This window comes from Magallana gigas, chromosome 1 (genome assembly GCF_963853765.1).
Source record: "Magallana gigas chromosome 1, xbMagGiga1.1, whole genome shotgun sequence".
Taxonomy (NCBI): domain Eukaryota; kingdom Metazoa; phylum Mollusca; class Bivalvia; order Ostreida; family Ostreidae; genus Magallana; species Magallana gigas.
The window spans coordinates 15,160,276-15,169,687 of record NC_088853.1 but is presented as its reverse complement, the minus strand read 5'-3'; positions in this window follow the sequence as shown (position 1 = coordinate 15,169,687).

The window sequence follows — 9,412 nt, the reverse complement described above, 5'->3', positions numbered from 1 at the left end:
AATGTCCGATAGCATATGCAACGTCAACCCGAGCATGCAAATCTAGTGTTCTATTAAAATAAATTTGACTTTAGCTTTAACCCCCCCCCCCCCCCCCCCCCCAAGCTTAGCTCTTCTTTATAAATCACGAACATATTTAAAGAAGGTACAAGTTAATAAGAATTTAAAGTTAAATTTTTTGATTTTTCTTTACTAGATGATTGCTTATTGACAAAGATGTCATCTCTTAGCTATTTTCAAGATAGGACTGATGAGTAACCATTTGACCCTTAGATTCCTTAACGAAGTTGCCGAATTAGAAAGGTTTTGTAGTAATCATGATTTTGTTTTATCACTTCGTCGCAAGATGAAGCTCTGCCATTCTGTCAACCGAATAATTGAAATGTTAGTAAAAAGCATGACTCTGTATTCATTCATTTTTTCAAACCTTTCAGTTGACATTTATTGGTTTATGTTCTTTAACAGGTGTGCTGAGGAACACTGAATCTTAGGCACCAATCTAAATCAAATATATTTTTTTAAGTTGGTACATGGCTCTTTAAGAACTAGTCTTGCCAATCGCCCAACCTCGGACAAATTGCAGCAAAAGTATTTTTGGTATAATTCATTTTGTACATCCTTCTCCCCCTCCTAACACATCTCCCTCTCTAAATGAAAAAAGCAGAAGAAATATAAACTTGAACCTACATCTTTGAATTATGAAGATGAGGGTTAAAGTTAGGATTCTGGATTAGTCGTGCATTTCCTGTTTTAGATTTGGAATCTTAGATAACAGACTCTTTGGTGTAAAAAATAGTGCTATTGCCATTTCTGTAACAAGTATAACGACAGTTATCTAATAAAAATACATATTTAGAAGCTCTAGTTCTGACTTATTTGATAAACGTGTGTATTTGGCTTATAAATTGTAGTTTGATAAAGAATGTACTTGATAGTCCCTGTATACGCCATTTAAATCATGCCTTAGAATGCTAAGAGGAGAGAGAGAGAGAGAGAGAGAGAGAGAGAGAGAGAGAGAGAGAGAGAGAGAGAGAGAGAGAATATGAATGTACTTGATAGTCTCTGTATACGCCATTTATATCTTACCTTACCGGGTTAATCAGAGCTGTCCTTGATAATGAAAGGTGTGTGTGTGAGAGAGAGAGAGAGAGAGAGAGAGAGAGAGAGAGAGAGAGAGAGAGAGAGAGAGAGAGAGAGAGAGAGAGAGAGAGAGAGAGAGAGAGAGAGAAATAGGGAGAGAGAGAGGTGGCTTGGTGGGACGGACGAAAATTGTAATCCGTTATCTATATCAGAAATTAAACAATTTGCTTGTAATTTCACAAATAGTACTGGGTGGGTTTTTTTGCTTAACGACATGTGTTCTAGTCAATTTGGTTGATTGCATTCATACATTGTACATCTTTGAAAAATTTCCTTTCAGATAACAATCTCATTTGCATATTTGAAGAAAGCACATGTATATTTACACGATTGAAATCGTTGACAGTATTGAACCCAGGAATGCACTAGTAAGCACGCGCATTGGTATTCAAGCCTTATCATTTTGAAGACATGTGTTTACAATAATCAGACTCCGTAAGATGATTCACACCACTTGTACGTAACGCTTTAAGGCATGACTGTTGAGACCAGAAGCCAAAATGATACTCCAGTCTGTTTTATTGAGACATATTTTTATAAAATACTTTCGATACAGAGCTATTCCTCTCAGAGATATAAATCTATACCTATAAATTAAGGCATTTTGCAAATTAACTACAAAATGCCTGCACCAGAGTAACTGCTTACACCTTGGGTATTCTAACAAGTGTACGATAATGTCCATAAGCTATATTGAAATTATAACTTATACGTAATCATTGTAACATCAATGAAAAACCTACTTTTATTTTCGATAAACATGCCCGAAATAGCAAAAATGAGAGTAAGGTGGTGGAGACTTTTTGGCGGGTCCAAGTCAGTTGAAGTTTGCATCAAAATATATGCTTGCAATGAAATAATATTGAATGATTAAGCAAAGAGTGCATATATTTACTGGGAACTTATTTAGGGTATACATAGAAATTAAGATTTGACAAATGTTAAACAAATAAAATGAATCAATTCGTTTTTTGAATGCATGAATTTAGTTTTAATGGATAGAGGCTTGCGAAGCATGAAATTGGATAGAACTTACCAGAACGGGGTAAACAAGGAAGCGGGATGACAGAACGAGTCCATCATGCTTCGCAGGCTGATACCGTCGATTGGCAATCTATGGTTTATTAAAAAAAACCTTATAAATACAACTAATTAATGTGATGCGATTTTTAGTTTTGATGGAAGATCTTTCCAAAACGGGGTGCCCATGAACGCAGTTAGACTTATTAACGCAACGGTCTAAAGTAAAGGGAGAGTTAAACTTTGGTTTGGTAAAATAATCAAAAAAAATATGCATATACTAGCATTTTTAAAAAAAAATTTCATACATTTTTCAACACGACAGATTGGTAGTTAACCTTATGCGATAATTTGTAAACAAAGTGTGATAATATCAAGCATATTTCTATATATATTTATTCGTTTTATTTATTTTATTATCCGTTTTTGTTAAATACAGTCTTAAATTTTAAATAACCGCCAGTTACACTGCGCAACTGGATTGAGTTGGCTGAGTAAAGTCTCTCGTTTTTCATTGGTTCTCTTATTTCATTGGTCTTTCTTATTTTCATTATCCAATAAATTAATTCTTTATTTGATATAAGTAACCGTTCAAACTAAGTAACATTAGGCAGTATTTCATTTTCAACATCGTCAGTCAATCCAGCGTGTATCTGCTGCATCTTGTGGTATGTTAATATTATATTTACTTATATATTTCTTTACTACCATGTTAGTGATTAGGGCATTTTATTTTAATTGCAAAGTTTATACTTTATCGTATTTTTGCAGTTAAACTTGTCATAGTAATTTCTAAAACTTGTTTGTAAGTTCAAATGTTAAATTGTTACAAAACATGTTTTTATATTATAAATGAATACTTGAGTAACGGTAGCTTATTGTCAAAGATTTCAGAAACTAAACATATTAAATGTACATGTAAAACTCTATTTTATGTCTAATGTATTATTTCTTTGTTTATAGGTCAATGCTTTATTTATCTACTTAATAAATCGACTGAAATCACCATCTGCCTCCTTTCTGCTCGGTTACATCATGGCGCTGCGAGAAAACATATCCAAGCATTGACCACCGTAGGAATTTATTTTCCAAATATGCAGCATTGTTTCAGAGAGGAAGTGTTCAATACCTTATTAGTGTTCTTGGATGATATCATAGTGTATTCCAAAACATTGCGTGAACAAATAGACCGTCTTGACAAAGTGTTTCATATTCTTCGCAAGCATGGATTAGAATTGAAAATGCGCAAGTGCAAATTTTTTCAGTCATCTGTGAAATACCTAGGTCATATAGTGAGTAAAGATGGAATATCCACCGACAATGATAAGATCAAGTGTATCGAAAATTGGAAAGTACCCGAAACAGTCAAAGAGCTTAAATCATTCCTAGGATTTGCGGGATATTACCGGCGATTTATCCGAAGTTTTTCGCAGATTGCAGAACCTTTTTTGGAACTTTCCAAGAACAACGGGAAACATCCGAAAACAAAGTTTGGTGATAAATGGAACAGTGAATGCCAGAATTCGTTTGAGAAGTTAAAGACTGTCTTATCAACTGCACCGCTACTGGGATACGCCGATTTTACTATTCCGTTTATTGTGGAAACTGACGCCAGTGCGCATGGACTCGGTGCTGTGTTATCTCAGAATCAGAATGGACGTATTGTTGTGATTGCGTACGCCAGTAGAACTCTTAGACCAAATGAAAGATCCGCAAAGAACATGAGCAGTCTCAAATTGGAATTACTAGCCCTAAAGTGGAGTGTTACAGAAAAATTCAGGGATTATTTACTGGGAAATAAGTTTGTAGTGCTGACGGATAACATTCCTCTGAAATACCTATCTACAGCAAAACTTGGAGCATACGAACAAAAATGGGCAGCACAACTCGCTGATTTCGATTCCGAAATAAAGTACAGACCAGGCAAAGAGAACGCCAACGCTGATGCATTATCAAGGTTAAATGTGGATACTAGGGACATCATTAGTGAATGTATTCATGGATCCATGATTCCACTAGAAATTAAAGTTGCACAGTCTTCGACGATATTCATTGAAGCTACGGACGTGTCAAGTGCAGAGACTTTCCCTACTTATTCCAATTGTGATTTGAAAGACATGCAGTTGAATGACAGAATGATAAGTAGATGTGTTGAATTTGTGAAATCAAAGACTGTCCCAAAACCAAGTTTTCTAAAGAAACAGGGTAAAAGAACTCAAGTGTTATTACGGCAGTTAAAACACATGGACTTCATCGATGGTGTTATTTACAGAACGATCAACGATCCGAAATTAGGTGACCTCACTCAGTTATTACTTCCGGAGTGTCTAAAGGACATCGTTCTCGAAAGTCTACACGACCAGAATGGACATCAGGGCATAGAGAGAACATTTAATTTGATTAGACAGTGATGTTATTGGCCAAAAATGTTTATGGACATTAAGAACTACTGTAAGAAGTGTGAACGATGCGCTGTGTCAAAAATTTCCCCACCCAAAGTACATACGAGTATGGGACATCTTACAGCATCGGAACCTTTAGAGTGCATTGCTATAGACTTTTCCGTACTAGAAAAAGCACAAGGGTACGAAAATGTGTTGGTTATAACAGATGTATTTTCTAAGTGGACAATAGCTGCACCTACACGTGACCAAACAGCCCAAACTGTTGCTCGAATATTAGTTAATGAATTATTCTTTAAATTTGGAGTGTGCAAAAAAATTCATTCCGATCAAGGAAGGTGTTTCGAGGCAGAAATTATTCAGCAACTGTGTACCATATACCGCATCAAGAAATCAAGAACAACTGCTTACCACCCTCAAGGCAACGGTCAATGTGAAAGGTTCAACAGAACACTCCATGATGTACTTCGATCTCTACCCCCAGCGAGAAAACGGAGATGGCCGGAATACATCAGGGAACTGGTGTTTTCATATAATGTGACGCCGCATGCATCCACCGGATATTCGCCATATTTCCTTATGTACGGACGCAATCCATACCTACCTGTAGATTTCCTACTCGGGAGAGGCAACGCTACTTCAACAACCAATCTAAACATGGACCGATGGATCGAACTACACTCTGAGAAGTTACAGTTTGCGTACGATCGGGCCAAAGCAGAAATCCAAAGCAATGAAGATAACCGGAAGAGAAGACACGAAGCGGGAAAAGTTGACAGTGAATTACAGATTGGTGATCGGGTGTATCTACGCAACAGAGGAATCAAAGGACGTGACATGATTCAGGATAAATGGCGAACGGAAGTGTACGTCATCATCGGAAAACCATATCCGTCAGTGTATAGTGTAAAGTTAGAAACCAGTGATTCCGTAATTAAAAACGTGAACAGACTGGAGTTGAAGCCCGTGTTTTAGCGTGTGGTCATATTTTTCATGCATTTGCTTAAATGAACTTTTGTGTTTATTAATTTTTGTGGTTTATATATTTTGTGGTTTCTATATATATTTATTATTTATTAAAATGATACATTTATGATCTGAGGACAGATTAACAATTTTCCGGGGGAGTATGTGATGGTATCAAACATATTTCTATATGTATTTATTCGTTTTATTTATTTTATTATCCGTTTTTGTTAAATACAGTCTTTAATTTTAGATAACCGCCAGTTACACTGCGCAACTGGATTGAGTTGGCTGAGTAAAGTCTCTCGTTTTTCATTGGTTCTCTTATTTCATTGGTCTTTCTTATTTTCATTATCCAATAAATTTAATTCTTTATTTGATATAAGTAACCGTTCAAACTAAGTAAAATTAGGCAGTATTTCATTTTCAACATCGTCAGTCAATCCAGCGTGTATTTGCTGCATCTTGTGGTATGTTAATATTATATTTACTTATATATTTCTTTACTACCATGTTAGTGATTAGGGCATTTTATTTTAATTGCAAAGTTTATACTTTATCGTATTTTTGCAGTTAAACTTGTCATAGTAATTTCTAAAACTTGTTTGTAAGTTCAAATGTTAAATTGTTACAAAACATGTTTTTATATTATAAATGAATACTGGAGTAACGGTAGCTTATTGTCAAAGATTTCAGAAACTAAACATATTAAATGTACATGTAAAACTCTATTATATGTCTAATGTATTATTTCTTTGTTTATAGGTCAATGCTTTATTTATCTACTTAATAAATCGACTGAAATCACCATCTGCCTCCTTTCTGCTCGGTTACAAAAGAACAGATTATTTTTTACGTCTATATCAATAAACGATGTAAGCATAAAATGGGGAAGTTAATTTTTTGGAACTGGGCTCCCCAATTTCTTTTTTTATTTTTTTTTAACAGTCTTTTATCTTAATTTCTTTTGTGGAACAGTGATTTAAATCACAGTGAAATTAGAACTAAAGAACAAAATTTAGAATATGAAAATTAAGATAAATACCAACGCAATGGTTTGAAGTAAGATAAAAATAAGGTTGTTTTTTTTATTTCCAGTCAGTGGCAACAAATAAATAGGACCACGTACATGTATATATCGTCCAATTTAATTTTAAATTTTCTTTCCTGCTCGCTTCCTCTAAATGTCCAGCAATGCAGTTTTTTATTGTCAAGCAGTTAAAATCTGTGGACACAATACATACCATAGATGAACAAAAAAATATGGGTCTACATATTAAGCATTGTATCATTGTATTGACCGGTCAGTAGAGGATGCTCACTGCTTCATGGCACCTGATCCTACCTCTAATCTTTGTTAAGGTACATGTGTGCTCCTTTTTTGTATTTTCCTTGGACTTTTGATTTTGGAACACTCTTTGTCATCACTACATTTTATTTTAAAGTGGAATATCATCTAGTTTAGTTTAACGATGGCCTCGACCATTCGACCATTAATATGATTGTACTAGTCTTTTAACTTCAATGTTTAATGTAAACATGAGATACTGGGTTTTTTTTAAAAACAATATTGAGATCTTATCGATGTGTCTATGGTGTATTAACTGTTATCTCTATAATCTTTAATCTATCACATATTACTTTATCCATCATATTTTATTGATTTTTGTATAAATACACATAACTGTCAGTGAAAAACAATCGCAATCAATATGTGGCAGAGCATCTAAGATTGCTTTTTTTCACACGTTCTCTCTTTATAAATGTACCCGATAAAATTCACCGGAACAAAAATACATTTTTATGGGGATTGAGAAAAACCCGAGACATCTATCATCAATTTGGAAGTATTTTCCCTCAATGATTCGCCATTAAAATCCGAATATTTTTCATGAAATTGTAATGAAAAATTCCCGTTATACCTTTATTACAATGTACAAGTAATAGCTTTCCAAAAAGCTTGCTTGACTAAACAAATTTATTCCATGGAAGCATGCATGTATTATTTGGGCTATCTTATCAGAAATGAATTTTGATTTTCGCTGCTGATCATAAATTTATAAACGGAACGTGCAAATTTAAGACGAAATGTCAGTCTTTTCTTCGATCTAGAACATGTACATTTATATTACTTGAAATTCATTAATTTTATTCAGTTTTTTAGGAATGTACACATATCATATACATGTAAGTGTATATAGCCGTTTTTAAAAAAAATTGTATTTGTTATATTAGATGCAAAATCAAATGAAATGCATTTTTAAAAATTTCCAACCATATGAAATATGAAAGGGTATACAACACGTATTGTTTTTGAATGTGTGTGGGCAGCTTCGTCAAAATCATCTTGACAATGCAAGCAATTAAAAAAGGTTAAATTCTCAAATTCATGAAAAAACCCTTACTGTAACTTCAATTCAATTAGAATTCCTTATTTGTAGTTTCATTTATTGCATGCTCCTACGATGCTACGTGCCTGTGATGAAAACACATCGTGTGCTCTGGGGTATTCGCATGATCCCAACCGACTCTTCAACTATTCGGCGCGCAAAAACTATGAATGAGACATTATGGCGCGAAATCCTGCTATTACCGTTTACGCAAGGAATGAACTCATCCATTGACAGAGATCCATGGGGAGGGGGTCAGATGAATTTTTTGACATTTGTTTTGTAACAGCTACATACATGTACATGTATATTATACTTTGGATCGGATGTATTGGAAGAATTCTATCGAATTAAAAAACACACTTGATTAGTAATTGTTAAATGTAGTAATGTACATTTAGTAAGACACGAGAGTTATGACCCCTTTTCAAGATTAATGAAATCGCCCAACTGAACGAAAATCGGGTCACACCCCTCTTTGGCGATTTAGTTCCTCCAGTAAACAATCCAGCTGTATAAATATATATTTGTTTTAATCTAAACTGATGACTCTCTTGCAATCATGATAATCCAACGCCAATTATTACTTATAGTGTACCGTAATGGACAATATATGTTACAACTTATTGCGATGACCCCCTCCCCCTTTTTCACCGTTCAAATATGGTGGAATGCCTGATCTATTTTTGAATCAGGATTACGTGCCAAGAAACTTTGATAGATGTGTAAAATATGTTTGTATGTTTTTCTGTTGCGTATATCAAAAAATGTTTAAATATCAATGAGCGGGAGGCGTTCGATCAACTTGCCTGATATTTGACAATCGACAAAAAGTATTTTCTTGATAGCCAACAATGCATTTTTTTTTGTCAACCAAATTTTTCCATAAATATAATACATATTAAGCATTTCCAAGAGAAACGCTTTATTAATTTTGCCCAACTTTGAGCTTTGTTGCTACAAGTAATTTACCCAATACAAGTAACTAAATCCAAGTTCATTTGCAATGAAATAGAACAACAGATTGCGTTAAAGGTCGTTTATTCAATGAACCCAATTTGTATTGTTTAAATTGAAAACACCAACAATATTTTTTATTTTATGAAATAATATGACCTGAAAAACACGAGTATTTTCCACCGGAATTAAGAGATATTGTTCCAGAAGTATACGCATTGCGACACCAGACGTCCTGTCCTGCTTCTAGCCTAATATTTACTTGTGTGGAACCCAAATTGTAATTATCACCAGAAGCGAACGAATAAACAAGCTGATTGCCATCCTTAACAATTTCAATATATGAAGCTCCAGGTGGGGCGCTTAAGAAATTCACAGCAAAGTGATAAAAACCACCAACAGGTGCTCGAAAGACTCCATGTCGGGGATCGTAAGCTCTGCCTTCGTTTAAAAGCACACTGTCAAACTCAATAGGTTGGTGAGGTCCAAATGTTCTACCAGAGGATCCAAGACAAGCCGAGAAAGCCACAGTTTGCT